General features: G+C 41.8%; 1 protein-coding gene across 8 annotated transcripts in view; it reads left to right on the top strand.

The window, feature by feature from the left end:
• TNIK (TRAF2 and NCK interacting kinase) overlaps positions 1-22,000 on the top strand; it is a 412,271-nt gene that overhangs the window by 50,069 nt on the left and 340,202 nt on the right. The window contains exon 1 of one of the 8 annotated variants that reach the window (XM_082655676.1): positions 14,318-14,385. The exons of the other annotated variants lie outside the window; for them this stretch is intronic. The gene's annotated coding sequence lies outside the window, so the exon portion shown is untranslated. Of the gene's footprint in view, positions 1-14,317; positions 14,386-22,000 lie in introns of those variants that run through there. 8 annotated transcript variants of the gene reach the window in all.

Below are 22,000 nucleotides of genomic sequence, written 5' to 3'. Positions count from 1 at the left end.
AGCTTACCTTATTAAATAATATGAGAAAGATTAGGGCTTCCTTAAATGAATGATCCACTTTTGCAAAATTTTCCAAATTGAGTGGGGGAAGAAAAACCCCTACTGTAGGATTTTAGTTCTCTATGTAGACTTTTTCTCTCCCTTCTGTTTAATGAAGAAATAGAATTTATACCAGGTACAGGGCAAAAACATAATGTGAGAGATGTTATGTTCACTTTGTCCTTTTTTTTAGAAGAAGCTGCCACCAAAATTATTTCAATGGAAATTGTATCTTGTTGTGATTCTTATCATACTGTTAGGATTTTCTCTTTCATCTTTAGTGGTTCCTGGGCATTGTTGTATCAGAATGAGTGCTTCAGAGTAGGTGTGTCCTTCACTGCAGGTTGTGAAAGCTGACTCAGAACCATAGTGGCTGAAGGGGTTGGAGACAGGAAGCAGCCGTGAGGCACCTGAACTGCTTCCTTTCGGACTGGTCAGATGACACTGCGGACGGACGCTCCCATGGGCCTGATGAGACGGGTGGGTGCAGCTCATGGCTCTGGGATGCTCATATGTGTCCCATACTGGGAGATGCGGGTGTCTCAGCATGCACACTTAGGGGAGCTGAGCCACAGCAGGAACCACACAACACTTGTGAGAGTAAAGTTAAAAACATTAAACCTCTGGATGTTTCTGTTCCCTTGGAAAATGGAGATAAAAGTTCTCCTCTTCTGCTGAAGGCATTTACTGAGTGCTGATTTGCAGAGGGGAGGCGCTGCTTCCCTGCCTGCCTTCTCTCTTCTGCCAACGGAGAACAGAGTTTGGGGGAGTATCTATCTCCCAGCCTGTTTAAGAGGCTATGAACCCAGTAAAAATTGCTGTATTTATAATGGTGGCCAATTGTCCCCCTAACTGCATTGCATTAAAAATGAGGGAAAGTGGACCAAAGCAACAAGGCAATTTTCATTTTACAAGTAAAAGAGTTTCTAAATGTGGAACAGAACTGTGGAAAGTTAATAGAGGCTTAGTGGTATTGAAGGTCATCTGGATGGATGCTTGCTTTTTTTTAAAACTTTTTATTTTATATTGGAGTACAGTTGATTAACAATGTTGTGTTAGTTTCAGGTATACAAAAAGTGATTTAGTTATACATATACATGTATCTATTCTTTCTTTTTCTTTATTGGAGTATAATTGCTTTACAATGATGTGTTAGTTTCTGCTTTATAACAAAGTTAATCAGCTGTACGTATACATATATCCCCATATCCCCTCCCTCTTGCTTCTCTCTCCCACCCTCCCTATCCCACCCCTCTAGGTGGACACAAAGCACCAAGCTGATCTCCCTGTGCTATGCGGCTGCTTCCTACTAGCTATCTATTTTACATTTGGTAGTATATATAAGTACATGCCACTCTCTCACTTCGTCCCAGCTTACCCTTCCCCCTCCCCGTGTCTCAAGTCCAGTCTCTACATCTGTGTCTTTATTCCTGTCCTGCCCCTAGGTTCTTCAGAACTTTTTTTTTTTTTTAGATTCCATATATATGTGTTAGCATACGGTATTTGTTTTTCTCTTTCTGACTTACTTCACTCTGTATGACAGACTCTAGGTCCATCCACCTCACTACAAATAACTCAACTTCGTTTCTTTTTATGGCTAATATTCCATTGCATACATGTGCCACATCTTCTTTATCCATTCATCTGTCGATGGACACTTAGGTTGCTTCCATGTCCTGGCTATTGTAAATAGGGCTGCAATGAACATTGTGGTACATGACTCTTTTTGAATCATGTTTTTCTCAGGATATATGCCCAGTAGTGGGATTGCTGGGTCGTATGGTAGTTCTATTTTTAGTTTTTTAAGGAACCTCCATACAGTTCTCCATAGTGGCTGTATCAATTTACATTCCCAACAGTGCAAGAGAGTTCCCTTTTCTCCACACCCTCTCCAGCATTTATTGTTTGTAGATTTTTTGATGATGGCCATTCTGACGGGTGTGAGGTGATACCCCATTGTAGTTTTTATTTGCATTTCTCTAATGATTAGTGATGTTGAGCATCCTTTCATGTGTTTGTTGGCAATCTGTATATATCACACACATACGGTCACCTTATTTTTTTAAATTTTTTTGGGGGTACTCAGGCCTCTCACTGTTGTGACCACTCCTGTCGCGGAGCACAGGCTCCGGACGCACAGGCTCAGCGGCCATGGCTCACGGGCCCAGCCGCTTCACAGCATGTGGGATCTTCCCGGACCGGGGCACGAACCCGCGTCCCCCGCATCGGCAGGCGGACCCTCAACCACTGCGCCACCAGGGAAGCCCTGGTCACCTTATTTTTGATAAAGGCGGCAAGAATATACAGTGGAGAAAAGACAGCCTCTTCAATAAGTGGTGTTGGGAATACGGGACAGCTACATGTAAGAGAATGAAATTAGCACACTCCCTAACACCATACACAAAAATAAACTCAAAATGGATTAAAGACCTAAATGTAAGGCCAGACACTGTAAAACTCTTAGAGGAAAACATAAACAGAACACTCTATGACTTAAATCACAGCAAGATCCTTTCTGACCCACCTCCTAGAGAAATGGAAATAAAAACAAAAATAAACACATGGGACCTAATGAAACTTACAAGCTTTTGCACAGCAAAGGAAACCATAAACAAGACCAAAAGACAACTCTCAGAATGGGAGAAAATATTTGCAAATGAAGCAACTGACAAAGGATTAAGCTGCAAAATTTACAAGCAGCTCATGCAGCTCAATAGCGAAGAAACAAACAACCGAATCCAAAAATGGGCAGAAGACCTAAATAGACCTAAATAGACATTTCTCCATGTATCTATTCTTTTTCGAATTCTTTTCCCAGTTAGGTTGTTACAGAATATTGAGCAGAGTTCCCTGTGCTATACTGTAGGTCGTTGTTGGTTATCTGTTTTAAATATGATGTTTGCTTTCTTTTTATGACATTCCTGCCAAGATAGTCATCATCCCCTGTGTCCACCTTCCCCCCTTTTCATCACTCGCCACTGTAGACAGCCACCCTAGTTCTCTTTGACTTCTTTCGCCCACTTTCTTCAGCTCAACGACTCTTTCTACTTTTCCTTATCCCACTAAACACCAGTGGAAACCCCTTCCCCCAGTCAGGAGGTCAGGCTTCCTGACCTTTCCTTCCTGACCTTTCCTCCCCGACCCGTCCTGGAGGGGCCTCTCCCTATCCTCTTCTACTTCTCCCCACTTCCATCCCCTCCACTGAGCGTGACTGGGAGGCCTCCTCCACTCCCATTCTGCCTCTCTCCCCCGCTTTGCTCTCGGTAAACTCTTTTGCTATCTATTATGATCCTTGTCAGCAATCACTGTGCTATCTGATGTGTTCAGTACAGACTCAGTGAATTGAGGACTATCGCACTTCTGCATGCTTCCATTTTCCGTCTGTAAAATGGGGACGTGGTCGCTTACTCTGGCCAGTTAATTGGTGGGATGTTTTCTAGAGAGTCTTTGGCCCATGATTGCTCTGTGTGCAATGTCTGCTGCATGCCTCAGAGCTCTGGGTTCTGTTCAACCCCCGACTCTCTGGTCATCTTGCTCCAGATCCCTGCCAGGTACTCACCCTGGCTTCTGATTTCTGTCATCTAGGGAGGCACTGTAATGGAATAGCCATAATGTTCTGCGATGAAGGACTGTCTGCTGGGAGCAGGGACCACCGCCGAACCAATAACAAGTGACTGCTGTGTTGTTTTCTTCTAGCTCTTCTTTGGTCATCCATCACTGAATACCTGATTATTAACTCGGCTGTGTGCTTGTGATCCTGGTATTATATACCCCAATATACTAGTCAGCCTATGTTGTAGCATCAAACATAAATTATCACAAAGTTGAGGCCGCACAGTTTTACTAACGGCTGCGTTTTCTCCAGCCCTTTATAGTCTTAGCTCTGTAGAGCTATGATTCTTCTGAGGAGTCAGATGAATGATTTCTTTGGCTGTAGCTCAGGGTTTTCCTTAAATTCTTACTTACCCTCAACTTGGCCTGTTTTTTTCAACATGAGCATGACTCTTGCGGTGTTCTACTAAACTAGTGCTATTTGACAACTGTGAATTTTTATTTTAAGTAGTGTTTCCTAGCAGGGTATCATACTCTTACTTCTGGAGATTAAAATTGGTTTTAAAAAAATAGAATTTTGGGATGCTCTGTGGAAGCTGTAGAGGAGAAAATCTCTGAGTCTTCTGCACTGGTTATCAGTCATGGCCAATGTAATCTGCTACATGGAGTAGAGTAGCGTCAGCTTCTCCATTTTCTATTTTGAGTTGTTTGAATTAAATGGATCTGTTTTCTCCAGATTCCTGTTTTACCCAGTGGTTGCCTGTATATCAGTGTTGCTCTGATCTTTCACCAAATTGGTATTCGGGAGTTCTTTGTACATTTACTTCTTTAGTCTTTTCAAGATATACACTGGTAAACTAAGAGTAGAAAAATTTTAAGACCGTCACGCCGTCCAAACAAGAGGGTCAAGTGTCTTATATGATTATTTCAGGGTTACTTTGTTTCCACAGAAAACAAGGGGTAGAAAATTGATAACTTATTAAATGCCCCTTACTTGAGTAAGTAAAGTACCGGTTAGTTCGGCAAAGGACTAGTTATAGGATTGTTTCTATACTGTGAGATCACTTTTACAAATCAACAAAATGGTTATATGAGGGATGCTGACTTATATGTCATTTACAAAGCTAAAGAGAACATTTCTTTGTTTATCTAAAGCATTCCACCTACTGGTTTTTCGGGTGATTTATCTCTTTTTTCATGATTTATCTTTCAATTTAATTGATTATAAGTTTTTCCTACAAAGTTAGACTGCCTGCATTCAAATCCCCACACTTACTAATGTGTAACCTTTAACACATTGCTTACCCCTTTCTCTGTCTCTGTTTCCTCATGTGTAAAAGGGAATAATGACTACCTACCTCTACCAACCCGTGTGGGCTTATAAAGTCAGCTTTATTGATTATTTTTTTTAATTGTACTGTTCTGAGGGCCATTACATCTGACCTAATGATTTAAAAAGAAGATGCTGGGTTTCACATTTCTAATTGTGTTAAAGGTTTGAATTGAGCTGATATGTTATAGGCTTGGCATAGAGGAAATACTATCTAGAGTAAGTACTTAGCTGAGTGGAGAAACTGCCGGCCTGGCAACCAAAAAGTCCTGGTCTCCACCCTAAGTTCTGTCAATTATGTGCTTGGAAAAATCACTGCTCTGAGCCTTAGACTCCTTGTCTGTGCAAATGGGGAAAATAGTATTTTCCTTGCCAAGCTTACAGGACTCATAAGAGAATTAATTAGCATAATCAATGAGAGAACATATAGGAACTCTTTTTTTAAATTAAACTGTGCACTCTGCAGTTGTGAAGTAGATTTGACTGAAGGCTGGCAGGAATTCGAGATTCCTCAGATTTTCTTTAGCTCATTTTAAAAAAAACAACTCAAGACTCAAACTATCTTTAGTAACAGCCAAACATGTGTGAGATCAGATTGCTCATGATTTCTTAATGAATGTGTTATGAAGATTCATTAAATTAATGAACTGATGAAAATTAGTTGCAGTGATAGGAAATAAAGTTGGCAAGTTTTAATTTTTATTCTTTTTGCTTATTCCTTGTTCCTGAGAACAGTGGTTCTCAGAGGCTTTTGGAAATATGGCACGTGGGAGGGGGTAATTTTTGTTGTCATGATGAATGGGGCATCATAATGGCATTTGATGGGCAGTGGCCAGGGATGCTAACCTCCATGCAATGAGCAGGGCAGTCCAGCTTAACAAAGAATTGCCCTGCTCAAAGTTCTAATAGTGGCCCCATCAAAAACAACTTGTTACCTGATTTCTTTAAAAAAAAATATTTTTTTTAATTAAAATTGTTTTTTAACTTTTTAAAAAAATTAAAAAATATTTTTTTGTTTTTCTTTGTTTATTTTGGCTGCGTTGGGTCTTTGTTGCTGAGTGCAGGCTTTCTCTAGTTGTGGCGAGCAGGGGCTACTCTTTGTTGCGGTGCGCGGGTTTCTCATTGAGGTAGCTTCCCTTGTGCCGAGCACAGGCTCTCTGCGTGCGGGCTTCAGTAGTTGCTGCACGCAGGCTCTAGAGTGTGCAGGCTTCAGTAGTTGCAGTGTATGGGCTCAGTAGTAGTGCGGCATAGGATCTAGGGTGCGAGGGCTTCAGCAGTTGTGGCGCACGGGCTCAGTAGTTGTGGCACATGGCTTAGTTGCTCTGCGGCATGTGGGATCTTCCCCGACCAGGGGTCAAACCTGTTCCCCTGCATTGTCAGGCGGTTTCTTAACCGCTGCGCCACCAGGGAAGTCCCTACCTGGTTTCTGTATCCTTACATAGGTCCTACATGTGACCTTTTAAAGTAGTACCCAGCCAGTGCCACTTTACAGAAAACAAGTGGCTGCACTTTATGTTTTCATTAATTGGAAATGCTTCTCTCACTTCTCTCATCCTCACTGATTTCATTTTCATTGCTGTAGTCATGTCCCGGGACGTTTTACCTTTGAGTCTCTGTAGGTGTGCACAGTATGAAGGCCAGGTATAGGTCAACAGTTGTTGCTGTGAAAAACAAGACCAAGTAAAGCTACTGGCCTATCAACACCTTTTAAAAAATATTTAGAATTTACTTTCTTTTATTTATTTTTTATTTTTTTTACTTTCTTTTATTTTTGAGTAGGTAATACACCCCCATGGTTCAAAAATGATAGCAACATAAAAGGTATACTTTAAAAAGTCTCACTCCTATTCTTGTCCTAATCCACCCATTGCTTTCATCCACCTCCTATAAGAAGCCATTTTTATTAGTTTCTTACTGTGCTTCCATTGTTTCTTTACTTGAGCAAATGTGAATATATAGAAATTTACCTCTCTTTCTAATGCAAAGCTCTTATCTGTTTGTTTCCTTAGTTTCTCATGTGCTCATCCCTGTGTATCCCTTTATTCTTACTCATGTGAGAACTGCCAGTATATTTAGCTACAGCAGGTGTTTAGCTCCTTCATCGGCCTGGAGTCATTTCTTTTGGAGCCTTGAATCACCTCCAGTCCGGATGGCCTGTTGTCCTGCCGTCCTGGGCTTTCCTTTCCCCTTCATCCTTTGGCCCTCTCTGTTGGATCTCCTTTCCCGAATTCCATGTCTACTCTTTCTTAGTTTACTCCCTTATTTTCAAGGTGAGCATCTTTCAGGAGGTTTCAGAGAAAGGGTGGAAAATTTCAGACACTGCGTATCTGAGTATGTCTTTATCATGTTCCCATGTTTTCTGGCTAGTTTTGCTTGGTAAAGAGTTCTAAATAGGAAGCCATACTTTATTTGTAGATGTGTGAATATATAGGTCATGTGAAAGTGTGTGACTTTATTTCCTCTAAAAGGTGGGAACATTAATTGATTTGAGCTGGATATATTTCAGTGTGATTCTGCCTACCCTGGAACAAAAAAGACTAATGAACAATATAGAAGAAATTCTGAATTTCAGAGAGCTAGCATTTGATTCTAGTACCTTGTCTCTCCTACTAGGAATTAAGGGTGTTTTTTGAGCATGAAAGGATACTTTTAATTAGGTGATTAAGTGTTGCTGTAAGGATGTTATTGTACACATTGTTCATTGTATTACTGTCAATTTATGAAGGAAAAAAATGTTCATGCTTCAGTCACAGCAATACCAGTATTACCCCTTAGTTTTGGAAACCATCAGTTATTCTGCAGATCCTGTTTCACTCTTTGCATTCACTGCTCTGTGATCACAGCCAAATTTGAGACCCGCTACCAGGATTAAGAAAAGGGACCTGTTTGCATGTCCATTCATTTCCACTGGGCACCAAATAAATTTTCCCCTACCCTTTAGTTCTCTTTAGACTGATTGCCTCACTTTCTTATTTTTGGTCTGTTGTCTTTGCCAACCTCCACAAATCCTTTTCAAATGAGGTGGGAGCAGCGATAATGGAACACACAGGCTCAGAATGTCTTACCCTAAAACAGCCTCACATGGGCTTTCTAAAGGGAGCATTATTTTACACTCTTTTATTTTAAGTCTTTTGGCAGTAGCCATATTTATAGTAAAAATGGTACCAGTTATCTTTAGTCATTATCCCAAGAACGCTCAACCACCAACTATTCAAAAGTATGAATGGAAACCTATAGAAATATATGGTCATTAGCATCTCTTGTTTGGGAGCTTCAACACCCAACATAGTTTGTGAATTTTCCTTTTAACTGAGCGCTAACTGCTGATTTAGATTTCACTAGTTCCTAAGAAACAGGGATCGCTTCACTTGTTTGCAGAAATAAATAACAACAGCAGTAGCAGCAACAACGATAACAGCTAATTTATTGAGCTCTTGTTTTGTGTGAGACACTGGGCTATGTTTAAATGCATTACTTAATTCTTCCAACTGCCCTATGAGGTTGATATTAAATTGCTTCTTTGCTCTTTCATGCCAATTTCTCCTTAACCTCCTACATTTATATTCATCTGACCATCTGCTTCTCATTGGTCTCTGCGCTACTGAGCCCTATGGGGGAAAACGATTCCAGGGTGGACATTGGTGTTCCTAGATGTTCCATAAAATGGTGGTCCCCACCTCTTGCCCTCAGATGCCTTGCTCTGAGCAGCGCCCAGAGTCCGCGCTAAGATTTTACTGCTCCTAAAGTCCTCTCCTCTTGCCTTCTCTCTCTGCATGACCTTATCCCCTAATTAAGAGAACTTTGAACTCTTTCCTCCTTCAGTTTCCTGCTGTTATGTCTATGAATGTGTTTTCTTCTGTACTCAGCATCCCTTCCTTTCTAACTAGTGATTCTTAACCAGCACGGTGCACCTGAATCAGTTGGGAACTTAAAAGAAACCCAACAAACTCAGCCTGGCCCGTGTCCCCAAAGATGATGGTTTAACAGATCTTGTGGGGTTCAGGTGTGTGGTGGTTGTAATATCTTCTCGGGAGATTGTGATGTGCTCCCTGGGTAAGAATCAGTGGGCCGGGCTCCCCATGATGGAGTGACTCTTCTGTTTGACAGTGGTCCTCACCCAGGTTTTTGTTTCTAATCCCTCCTTCTGTTCTTCTAGAACTAGACCTGCCCCACTCTTATTCCCTTCTGTCTTGGATTTTCGTTGACCCCCCCCCCCCCACCTTTTCCTTATATCCCTCACTGTAACTTCAAACACAGATTGGATTCTTTTCTTCACGCTTTGATGACTGGCCTGTGTCTCTCCTGCCATTCTCAGATAAGCCCTTAAAGAGTAGGTTATATTTTTTACCCTGTGTGGTTCTGACTTCGGTCCAACCTAAATCATTCTGATAAAGAACATCAGTGCTCACTAGAAGCCAGATCCAGGGGGCAATTTTGGGATCTGTCCCATAGCAGCTTCCTTGGGGCATGTGATGCTCAGAAGACTCTCTTCCTTTGCCTTTTGTGACACCATCCACTCCTAGTTCTCCTAATTCTCTTGCTCAATCTCTTCCTTGTTTTTAGTGTTTGTAAAAGAAATATTTTTTTCAGAAAGATTAAGAATAAAATAGAGGGCTTCCCTGGTGGCGCAGTGGTTGAGAGTCCGCCTGCCGATGCAGGGGACACGGGTTTGTGCTCCGGTCCGGGAAGATCCCACATGCCGCGGAGCGGCTGGGCCCGTGAGCCATGGCCGCTGAGCCTGCGCATACAGAGCCTGTGCTCCGCAACGGGACAGGCCACAGCAGTGAGAGGCCCGCGTACCGCAAAAAAAAAAAAAGAATAAAATAGAATTTTCCTTTATTTACAGAATGGGGTAGTGGAAGAGCGTTGTTGGGTAGGAACAGTCTTTCTGGCAGGGGTCTGGATCTAGTATTTTTTTGTGAGGAAAATGAGGACATCAGGGGATGAATTTGGCATTATTTCTTAAAACCCCTCTAAATCAAATTCAGAAAACTTAAAGTTTTAGGTTTTTGGTTTAATCCTAGGATGACAAGAGAATTGTGGGTACAGAGGTTGGTTTCCACAATTCACGAAAACCAGTCAATCCCTAGATCATTTTTGAGTCTGGTAAGTTTACTGGAAGCGAAGTTAGATCTAGGGCACCCTTGTGTGTATATGTGTTCTGGGACCCCGTCAGTGGACCTGCTTCACAGAAACCTGTTGCGCAGTTACGTGTAGCCCAGAGCAGGACAACCCATCAATCAGCACTCTTCACTTCCTTATGCTTTGATTTTTGTTGTTGTTTTTCCTTCCCTCTCCCCTCCACACAAAAGTGAAGCATGCTTCGTGTAGCAAACTTAGAAAATATTGAAAAAAGGATGGAGAATAAAATAAATTTTATTATCACCCATTATTTCATCACTCAGATATAGACACCTCTAAACATTTTGGTATATTTCTTTCCATTATTCTTACTTATGCAACTACTCATATGCATGTTTTTATCGATTAAATTTGGATCAAACTCTATAGAGTGTTGTTTATTCTGTTTTTTGGTAATGATCTTTATTATGTCATGAAAAATTCTTATCAACATGATTCTTTTTTTTTTTGCGGTACGCGGGTCTCTCACTGTTGTGGCCTCTCCCGTTGCGGAGCACAGGCTCTGGACGCGCAGGCTTAGCGGCCATGGCTCACGGGCCCAGCCGCTCTGCGGCATGTGGGATCTTCCCAGACCGGGGCACGAACCTGTGTCCCCTGCATCGGCAGGTGGACTCTCAACCACTGCGCCACCAGGGAAGCCCCAACAACATGATTCTTTTCATGGCTGCCTAGTATTCTAGCATTGAGATGTTCATAATTCATTTAAGTAATCCCCTGTTGAACATTTAGGCTGTTTCCAATTTGTGCTCTTATAAATAATGCTACACTTAATAACCTTGAACATAATTGCTCGTGCATTGCTGATTATTTCTTTAGGATACCTTTCTAGATGCTGAATGCTGCTGGGTTTCAGGGTAGGACCAGCACTCTTACGATTGATTGGCCTCCAGCTAAACCAGCCTCCAAGAGGGAGGGAGGCTCAGGGGCTGAGGGCATTTGCCTGCTGCTTAAATTTGTTCACATTTGCTTGAGGGCTTCTAGACTGCGTGCTGGATTTCAAAATAAAGAATTTTTTCAGGAATCCATAAATGGCAGTTTCTTCAGGAATCCATGAATGGTAAACTTTGTCACAGGTGAAATTGAATACATATGCTTCAGAATAAATTCCTATTTGCTAGAGACTGGTTCTGAATTTTCTCTGTTCTTTGCGTGCTCTGGGTGAGTTCTAAGCTATTTCAAAGAAGAGCGGTAGAGCATCTACTGTTTGTCAGCCAATGTGCTTACCTCCAGGGATACGAAAGTAACTAAGCCCTTAAGGGGCTTACTCGCTGTGCAGGGACAGACAGAGCAAAGGCTTATTGTGGGTAAGAATCGTCGTGGGAGCACAGAAAAGTCTCTGATTTGGGGGGGCTAACAGGGCCAGGAAAGCCAGCAAGGGCCTGGAGTGCAAAAGTGATGTCTGAGCTGAATCTTGATGAACGAGAAATGTTTCTTGTTGCAGAGAAGGTAGACGCTCCAAGGGGAGGGAAGGGCATGTGCAAAACCATGGAATTGTGTTGGTGACGTGACAAGGCAAGGGAACCGTGCGTACATTCCCATAGGTGGCGTCTAAGCAGAACTTCCCAACCTTTGTGCCACACGAGGCGACAGGTCTGCATAGACAGTGATTCCGTCAGTCTCAGGGCTGAGCCCCTAGGCCCTGAGCAGGTTCACCCATTTACCTCAGTGCACATCATTGTGCATTGTGAAAAAGCTTAGGTAACATGGTTTGGGCACATGGTACAAGGATAGTGGGGGATAGGCTAGAAAGTTGGGCTGGGAACAGATTGTGAAGGGCTGTGTGGGCCGTGCAAGGAGGAGTTTGGATTCCTTTGTCAGCTATTTTGGGATGTCCGTCTATTACAGGCCACTGTGGAGGTAGAAGATACGGGTCCTCAAGTCGCTTAACAGCTGGCATCCTCTTTTGCTATCTTAGCAATTCCACAATATGCATTCTTTCCCCCAAATAACAATTTGATGCCATTAGCTCTGCACACTGACCTGTTTCACGCCTCTTTGGGGAAAATATTGCAATGTTGGAACTACACGGTGGAAATTTGCAGTTGTGAAGTCTGTTTTGAGCTGGCAAAAGGTGACAGTCTAAGGAGGAATGATTTGAAAAGTGCTAATAGTAAAACACCAGTTATTTTGGTATCTCCAAAAGTTCTGTGCTATTTACTGTGACTGGTGTGAAAAGAATCAGTAAATGGGAAAATTGTGTTTTGGCCAACATATATTAAAGCTCCACATATCACTGCTGTATTTTCTTTTTCCAGCATTTCCTATTCATTACATCGCACTTCATATCTGAGGTCTAAGAATTCCTCAGCAGTGAGGTTAAGAAAAAAAAAATGTTAATATTCCTAAAGGGATATTAGATAGCCCTTTGCTTTACTATATTTTTGTTTTGTAGATATTGTGAATCTAGACCATAGAACTAAGCAGAAAAGAAAAAAAATGTGCTTATGTCATGTAATAGAATAGTTTCAATAAATAGTTTGATAAACTCTACACACTAGTGTCTGGTGTACATGGATCATCGGAATGAATTTGGATTTTAGGAAATTATATAAGTCTTTGTATATGTATTTCCTTTGAGGTACAAATATATGACAGTGATATCTCTGTTTTTAAAAGTAAATATAAGGCATCTCTGGTGGCGCAGTGGTTGAGGGTCCGCCTGCAGATGCAGGGGACGCGGGTTCGTGCCCCGGTCCGGGAAGATCCCACATGCCGCAGAGCGGCTGGGCCCATGAGCCATGGCCGCTGAGCCTGCGTGTCCGGAGCCTGTGCTCCTCAACGGGAGAGGCCACAACAGTGAGAGGCCCACGTACCGCAAAAAAAAAAAAAAAAAAAAAAAAAAGTAAATATAACTTTTTGTAAGTTGTCATTTTGCAAGTTTAATTGTTACTGCATGGAGGGATTTCATTTTTTTTCTCCTGTTCTTAACTAATTGCACTTCAAGATTAGGGGAGTAGGGAGTTCCCATGAGTAGCTGAGCAGTCAGCGTATTTTCATAGCACTTGCCATGGGGTATTTAGAATCCTTGCTTTGTGGGACCGACCCCACATCATTCTGAGCAGCGGTATGACGTGAGTCTGAGACACTCAGAAATACCACATTAAAATTCAGAGGCACTTCTGTATTGGCCTACTTCTTAACCCCCTCAACATAGATAACATAGAGGTAAGTAATGTACTCCTTGGTCTGTCACCTCTCTGTGTCCATCATTCTGGACACGACTCACAAAAGAGGTGTGCGGTAGACCGTGGAAAACAAGGCAGGCATTCAGTAGGAAAACCAGAGACAGGTGCCCTTAGCACTCTTGTATCGAAGGCTTTAGAGACTGACACATCAGACCCACACTGATTGTTGAGGGTGTGAATAGATTTCCCAGATGCCACATTTCAGGGACTCTGAGATGAAGCTTCTGCACTTCAATCTCTCTCCTGCCACCCCCTGCCCACTTTCTGGTCATCATATGATGACAACATACAATGTCAGCATATTCCTGGCAATATAGATTCTTGGTGGCAAGTAGATTTATCTTAATTTTTATAAACATACTTGCTGGAAAATAAGTCTGAAAAAATAGACTGTGCCTAATGGGTTGAGATTTCTGTAGGTCTACAATATTGGTCCACTTTTATATTCCACCTTTAGTGGTTTCATTATTAAAATTACAAAAATTGTGGACCGGGTCTAAAAGAAAAATGCTTTTAAAAGGATGTTTTGGGAGTCCAAGGAGTGAACCAAGAACGGTTAGGAAGTGGGGACGCCTTGATTCTGTTAAGTTCAGTTGTCTTCTTGATCCTGGCTGTCTTGAACAGCTAGAGAAGTTCAGTTCTTAGAACGTGGTGTCTGCATATATGTGAATACTTGATTTGTAACTACTTATGAGGTTGATAAAGCTTGCCACTGGCATTGAGCATCTACCTTTGGCTGAATAGGTTGCTTTAGCCCCATAAGTCATTAATGTACTTTTATCTTTTTGTCTCCTGGGAATCAGTATAAAAGCTGGTGAACCCAGTTCCTCAAAAGGTTAAATAGAGTTACCCTGTGACTGAGCAATTCCACTTCTAGGTATTATATTCCCAAGAGAAATGAAAACATATGTCCACATAAAAAGTTGTATGTGAATGACCGTAGTGGTGTTATCCTTAACAGCCAAAAAGTGGAAGCAACCCAGATGTCCAGGAGCTGACAAATGGATAAACAAGATTTGGCATCTTCATGCAATGGAATATTATTTGGCCATAAAAAGGAATGAAGCATGGATACAAGCGGACACGTGGATGAACCTTGAAAACATCATGCTAAGTGAAAATGGCCAGTAACAAGAGGTCACATAGTGGATGATTTTATTCATATAAAATGACAGGAAAATCTACAGAAGCAGGAAGTAGATGAGTGGTCGCTTAGGGCTGAGGGTGGAGAGGATGAGGGGATGGGGGTGATAGCCAAAGGGCATGGAGTTTCTTTTTGAGGTGATGAAAATGTTCTAAAAATGACTATAGTGACGGTTGCACACATCTGTGAATATACCAAAACCCCCTGAATTATACACTTCAAACGAGTGATTGTATGGTTTGTGAATTATATCTGAAGAAAACGGTTTTTTGAAAAATGTAAGAAATGATAAGAAACATAAAATTCAAGGTAGCAGTTGCCGTGGGCAATGGGAGGAGCATACCTCAAGGAGGGTGCTTTCAAAGAGTGGTCATGTTCTGTTTCCTTAGCTGGGTAGTGGCTACATGGATGTTCACTGTGTTCAATTTATTATAATTTTTTTTTTTTTTTTTTTGCGGTACGCGGGCCTCTCACTGCTGTGGCCTCTCCCATTGCGGAGCACAGGCCCAGGATGCGCAGGCTCAGTGACCATGGCTCACGGGCCCAGCCGCTCCGCGGCATGTGGGATCTTCCCGGACCGGGGCACGAACCCGCGTCCCTTGCATCGGCAGGCGGATTCTCAACCACTGCGCCACCAGGGAAGCCCTATAATTTTTATTTAAACTGTACACAAGTATCATAAGCACTCCTGGCATCTATTATATTTCATAAATAAAAAAATCTCTGATGCAAAAAAGCTGGTAACTCATAGAAAAGATCTCTTTTCAATATATAATTAAAAAAAATCAAACGTCATTCCATGGATACTTACTGCTTCATTTGACTGCCGCCATCATCATCATTGTCGTCATCACCATCACTGTTTTCCAGTTTCTTGAGTAGCTGGTGCATCTCCAGTGTCCTATGCAATGTAATGGAGCGTGTAATGAGATCTCTGTGATTGGAGAAAGAGATATTAATAATGCTGGTTGTAATAATAGAGACCATTTATTAGGGGCCTGTTAAATGCCAAGCACTGTTAGAGGAGCTTTATATGCAATATTTAATTTAATTCCTAGAATGACCCTAAGAGATGTGTATGCTAATCCCTATTTTACTGATGTCAAAACTAAGGCTGGGAGAGATTAAGTAAAGTGTTCAGAATCACAGAGCTAGTTAAGTAGGAGAAAGATTTGGAATTTTAACTCAAAGTAATATCAGAGTCTGTACTCTTAACAACCATTCCCTGTTAGCCTTTACAATACCAGTGTTCTGTGAGCTTCTAAAACCCATGCTCCACTTTATGAAAATATCATGCCCTCTCTTCCATTGAGAATCACTATCTTTTTTCTTTCTCCATCTGCCAAGATCCCTTTGTCAAATCTTATATTCTTTAGTTCAGTGAAAAAGGGAGAGTATTTGTTTTCTAGATATAAAATTATACTGAATATGCATTTTCAAACGACACATTTCCCCTGGACTTTTAGACATACCCTCTCCCCGCAACACACAACCTTGAAAGTTTTGAGCGCAAGGCTCTTTTGCTAATCTCAGAATCCATTTTCACACTGGAAAGTAGTACTGGATCAGGGCCAGATATTAGGGTAGCAGGTAGCTTCCACTGGAGAGTAAATAACAGAATTGTAGACTGTAAGAGAACTTAGAGATAGCAGTCTAAAATTTTCATTTTTTGGACAAGGGGGACCTGAGACTTTAGGAGTAACCAAGAAGACGTGAAATCCTATCTGATTACTGATGGCCTAGAAAATCATGAACTTTGTGAACTTGTGAGTCACCCTGTGAACTGAGGAAGACAGTGTCATGAGGTTTGTTCATCCATCCTTTCAATAATTTTGTTTTGATCTAAACTCCATACTGGGAAGTGTCCCAAGGGCTTTGTATCAGAAACATGCAAGATGCAGCCTTTGCCTTCACAGAAATCATGGTCTATTGGAGGATGTAGAGAAAGAACTCCAAATTATGGTATGATAATGCTATAATAAAGCAAGGAGGTTGTGGGACATCAGAAGACGGACATTTATTTCAGCCCTGGGGAAGGGGAGTTATCAGAGAAGGAGATTTTAGGTAGTCGATACTTGAGCTGAATCCTGAAAGTTATATGGAATTGAGAGAAATTTGGTACATTGAGGAAAATGCTCATAATTTGGCAGGAGGCAAGAGGAGATGATGCCGAGAAAGTAGCTCTGGGACATGTCATGGGCCTCTTACTCCTTCCTTACCCACAGCTAAAGGGAATTCATCGGCTCATTTAAATTAGGGGAAGGGTCACATGACCAGAGAGATTGCTCTGATGGCAGTGTCCAAGGATGCTTTGGGGAGGAAGGACAAATTCAAGGGGAAAGATGGTTTTACTCTTGAGAAGTGTTAAACAGTTCTGTGTGGTGCATATAATTGATTGTCAGATGCTATTTTATGTCCTAAAAGAAGAAAACCAGTATTTTAATTTTCAGCTGTATTTCAGTTCCAGAGATGATACAATGTGAAAACAAAAAAATATATTTTAGAATTGATGAAAGGCAGTCTTAAGTACCTAATATATATTTGTCAAAGAATGGCTGAATGATTTTTTTCCCATCAGTGTCCTGTGTAGACTTGGAATAAAATAAAATACCTGAGTAATGAACAGTACATTTGGCACATGAGTTGACACATTAAAATTATTAAAGAAATGACGGATTCTTTTCCTTGCACACTTGTCCTTTTGTGGGTGTAACAGTCACTCTTGATAGAATATTTTGGAAAAGAGATTTCAGAATTTGCTGAATGAGGAAGTGCTCTTGGTGGGGGGTGTGTGTGACATTATTCCATTTAGATTTCAGGTCAAATAGTGAAGCTGTGTTTGTGGACCTACAACTGTCCCCCTAGGGGACCATCATATGGTTCAAGAGGTAGTGTTTAAAAATCAGTGATAAGGTCCTGGCGTGATTAAAAAGAAATACCCAAGGATAATTTACAGGTCTGCCCTTGGGGGCACTCCTGGAGGGAAATTGCTGTTTGTATGCTTAGCTTGTGTTTTTCGATGATTGTTCTCTCTTGCTGCAGCTGGGTGTTTCCTGATCCTTGGGTCAGTCGTGTCTGCTCTTCCCCCACATTTGCTCAGTGGGATTCCAGCCAGGAATGTCTAAGAGACAAGGGCAGCTGGGTCTGCACTGACCTCGAGATTGCATTTTGCTTCTGTTGCTGTTTCGGCTCCGTTCACACCATTTGGGGGCTCTTCTCCAGGCAGAATGCAGCGAGGCTGCCAAACTTGGACACATTCTTCACATTCTCCATGTGTTTGTACTTGTGCAACCCGAGAAAGCACACTGAGCCTGGAGAGAAGGGGTGAGGGAGGTGGTGGAAATGCTGTCCGCCCTTAGATATACTGATAAGGGGGCCCTTTTACGATGGTTCCTAGAAATGTGACTTATATGGGCATGCCGCACCGTGTAGAAGTGGCGAGGACACTGTTTATTGGAAAAGAAGACAGAAAGGTTGTGGAACCTCTTTCTCTGGGACAGACTGGGATGGTTATTCTTGTGCCCAGTGAAAGGGTTGAAAGTTTCCTCTCTTAGGAGACTAAAGAATGCTTTTAAAAGATCCTTGTATATGACAACTGTATTTTCTTCACAAGGAGTTAGAATAATTGCTGACTGTTTCGGGCAGATCAAGGATGTGCTCTTTTCATACACTGAAAATGCCGCACGTTAATATGTCAATATGCCTTTCCCTTAGGTGGAGCCCCTTGGACCTTTTGTGGGCGTTTCTGTCACTACCTTTCATCTGGTCTTGCCTACACCAGCCCTCTCCTCCCTCTGCTCACAGCCACCCGTTTGGATATTGTGACTAGAACTTGCTTTAAATGTCCAGCTCTCCACCAGGTCCCTTCATGTGTCCTTCATCTACCCCTGCCCTGAACCTTCCTGCCCAATTTTTAGTCCTGCTGGGTGACTCCTACCATTTACCTTTGTCCAAATGCTGCCTTTCAACATCTGGGCCCAAACTCAGGCTCCTCAACAAAATATTCCTTGCTTGTTGCCTATTGGAAGGAATTTCTCCTTGCTCTGAACTGCCATGGCTTCGTTTGTACTTTTTTGTGTACTCCTCAATTAGTTTCTGCCTTGCATGATGGATACAGGCATTAATTTTTCCTGGAAGCCAGACATTCTGTTGAAAAACTACCTGGGGCAGATTTCCCTTTCTTTAAAAAAATGAGAAAAATGATAATATGTTACATGTTAACTCCAAGCCCCAACCAATTTCCTAAAGTGTAAATAAAACACAGTAGAAATATCTGTAAGTAAGCTCCTTTGTTAGGATATAAAATGCTTAAACCTCACCAAGGATTGTTTTGTGCATAGATATGCAGTCAGCAGCCATCCCAGACCACTCTTTGTGCTGACTGAGTTTGGCACTTTCCAGAATCTTCTACACGTCACTCTGATGTTTCACCAGTTGAGTTTGAAATATAAGTTAATACTTATCTCAGATTGTATTTTGTTTAAAATATTCTTTTGAGTTTTGCAGTAAAAAATTTTTTGTATGTATGCATTGGCCAAGATATTGTTAACTGAGGTGTGTATAGTCTCTGAGGCTTTAGAATTGAAAATCAAGAGGCATCTAGACATTTAGGTTGCTTCCATGTCTTGGCTATTGTAAATAGTGCTGCAACATAAATGTCCACTGACAGATGAATGGATAAGAAGATGTGGGGTGTGTGTGTGTGTGTGTGTGTGTGTGTGTGCACATGCGTGCACGCACACACACACACACACACACACACACACACAGAATGGAATATTACTTAGCCATAAAAAAGAATGAAATAATGCCATTTGCAGCAACATGGATGGACCTAGAGATTATCATACTAAGTGAAGTAAGTCAGACAGAGAAAGACATATATCATATGATATCACTTTTATGATATGTGGAATCTAAAAAAATTACAAAACAGAAACAGACTCACAGACATAGAAAACAAACTTGTGGTTACCAAAGGGGAAAGGTGTGTGAGGAGGGTTAAATTAGGAGTTTGGGATTAACATACACACACACTACTATATATAAAATAGATAATCAATAAGGACATATTGTATAGCACAGGGAACTCTACTTAATATTCTGTAAAAACCTGTATGGGAAAAGAATCTGAAAAAGAATAGATATATGTATAACTGAATCACTTTGCTGTACACCTGAAACTAACACAACATTGTAAATCAACTATACTCCAATATAAAATAAAAATTAAAAAAATAACTTACTCTAAAAAAAAAGAGGCATCTGGGAAGCTGTTAAGGAGGGAGATGGTCTGCAGGTACGTCTGTTCTTGTGTCTCAGTTTCCTCTCCCTCTGTAGTCCCTAAGCTCACTGAGGGCAGGAGGCATACCCGATTGATCTTTGTGTTTTCTGTAAGACCAAGCACAACTACCCTGGGTAGTTGCTTACCATATTTTGGAATGAATTAGTTGACTTTGTGCAGACTTGAAGGGACATTTTGAGCTGTTACTTTGTTAGAATTTTAGTCAGTTATCTTCAGCAGTTATAAAGTGTTGGGAACTTTTAGATCTTGAAGTTCTTTTCTCTCAGTCATCGAGCAGATTTTTCTTGGTGTCTGCTATAAGTTTGTCAAAGTCTTGTCGCCCCACATCTTATGGCCTTATATACAGACATTAAAAAGTTGTCTTACAAGCGTCTTGTGACAGAAAACAGAAATAGATAGTTATGAAATGGAAGGTGCTTTCTTTCAGTTGACTGATCATGGTTATTGTTATATACAAACACCCCACCCCCTAATACACACACATAGATAATACAAGACAGATAAAAAAGATAAAAATAGTTTCTGTCCTTAGGACTTAGAGTCTAGATGAGAGTGAGTCATCCCAGCCAAGGTGATCTGTGCGAGATGAGTCTTAGAGATTGTGGCTGCATCCTGTGGAAAGTTGTGGCTAACGAGCAGGAGGGCCCCCTAACCTCTTCTCAGGTGACTCAGGCGCATAGGCAGTTCAGAGTTTGTTCTTCTCTTATGAGATGCGGGTGAGTGTACCACTAACCCAGCTCATGTTGAAGGATTATTGAAGGGTCAACCAAGATTCTGGATATTAGAGCCCTTTCAGATGATCAAATGTTTGGATTTTCTTCCTTCAAAAATGCACGTGCTGGGCTTCCCTGGTGGCACAGTGGTTGAGAGTCCGCCTGCCGATGCAGGGAACGCAGGTTCGTGTCCCAGTCCGGGAAGATCCCACATGCTGCGGAGTGGCTGGGCCCGTGAGCCATGGCCACTGAGCCTGTGCGTCCGGAGCCTGTGCTCCGCAACGGGAGAGGCCACAACAGTGAGAGGCCCGCGTACTGCAAAAAAAAAAAAAAAAAAAAAGCACGTGCACAAAACATGGACTCTGGTTCCAGGAGGTTCACAGGCTCTAATGGACACAGGTTAAGATCTGTTTGATAGATTATAGGGTAGAGGAGGAAGAATTCGTTTCCTCCACCCATCTTAGGTCTGTTGGTGGGGCCCTACAGATCAGATTGACAAGAGAGATTAACAAGACAAAAACATTTTTAAAAAAAAAACACGTACATTATGCATACATTCGGGAGAACTCAATGATGAGTAACTCAAAGGGGTGGTTATAACTTGGGTTTATATAGCTTATTAACAAAAAAGCAGTACATTTGTAGAGAAGAAAAAAGACAAAGAAAATGGGTTTTAGGCTTCCAAAAGCTGCAAACTCTGGGAAGGTAAATATACAGGGCAAGCCAATGGCAGTCAAGGGTCTGTTAGTTAGATTCCCCTGGTGCCGTCTCTGGGCCAAAAGAATCTAGAGTTGTTTCTGGGGATTAATAAGAATCACATTGCCCTTCCTGGTAGAGTGGAGAGGGCAGAGAGAGAGAGAGTGTGTGTGTGTTTGTGCGTGCCTGCTTCTTCAGTTGTCTTCAGCTCAAAATAATCCTTATGTCAAAGTGGCATATTTTGGGGTGGCATATTCTGAACCCCACGAAGCAGCTACAAACTAGCATACTCATGAAGGGCGGGTGTTAGGTTAACATGCATCTACTCAGCTAGTCAGGGAAGCGGGTTGATGGTCTTGGAGTTTCACCTGAAAGATGCTGGGGTCACCAACATCACCCAGCATCAAGTGCTTCGTTGGAAGCAGAGACCAAGTGCAGTGCGGCAGTTTGTTGGCAGCTTCTGCGAACCTAACCGAGGCACTTAGTTTTATTAATTGAGTGACTATGTGGGAGACCCTGTGAAATAGGGGCTGTTCAGAGGGGTGTGTGAACCATAATTGCTCAGCCCACGAGGGAATGATGGTGAGAACTGAAGGCCTAGAAAAGAGATCAGATGTGGTTACGGTGACAAAAAGCATAAAATGAGGCTGCGATCTTGCTCCATTATTATTTATTATCCACTTTCAATCCTATTTGTGTTGCTTTCAAAGGCGGTGTGGCAACTATTAACATGGAGTTAACACCCAGTGGGGATCTGGCAAGAGTATATTCAGTTGGGTGGCGTTTTAATTAAAGTGCTGAGAATAATTACTCTTATATGTGGCCGATTGTGTGCACTTTGGGGCAGGAAGAGAGGCACCTTGATCTTCAGGCTTTGCTTGACCTTGGTCAGTC

Source organism: Grampus griseus (assembly GCF_964374135.1).
Source record: "Grampus griseus genome assembly, chromosome: 5".
Classification (NCBI taxonomy): Eukaryota; Metazoa; Chordata; class Mammalia; order Artiodactyla; family Delphinidae; genus Grampus; species Grampus griseus.
Note: the sequence above shows the minus strand (reverse complement) of the source record. Positions and strands in the feature narration are given on the sequence as shown.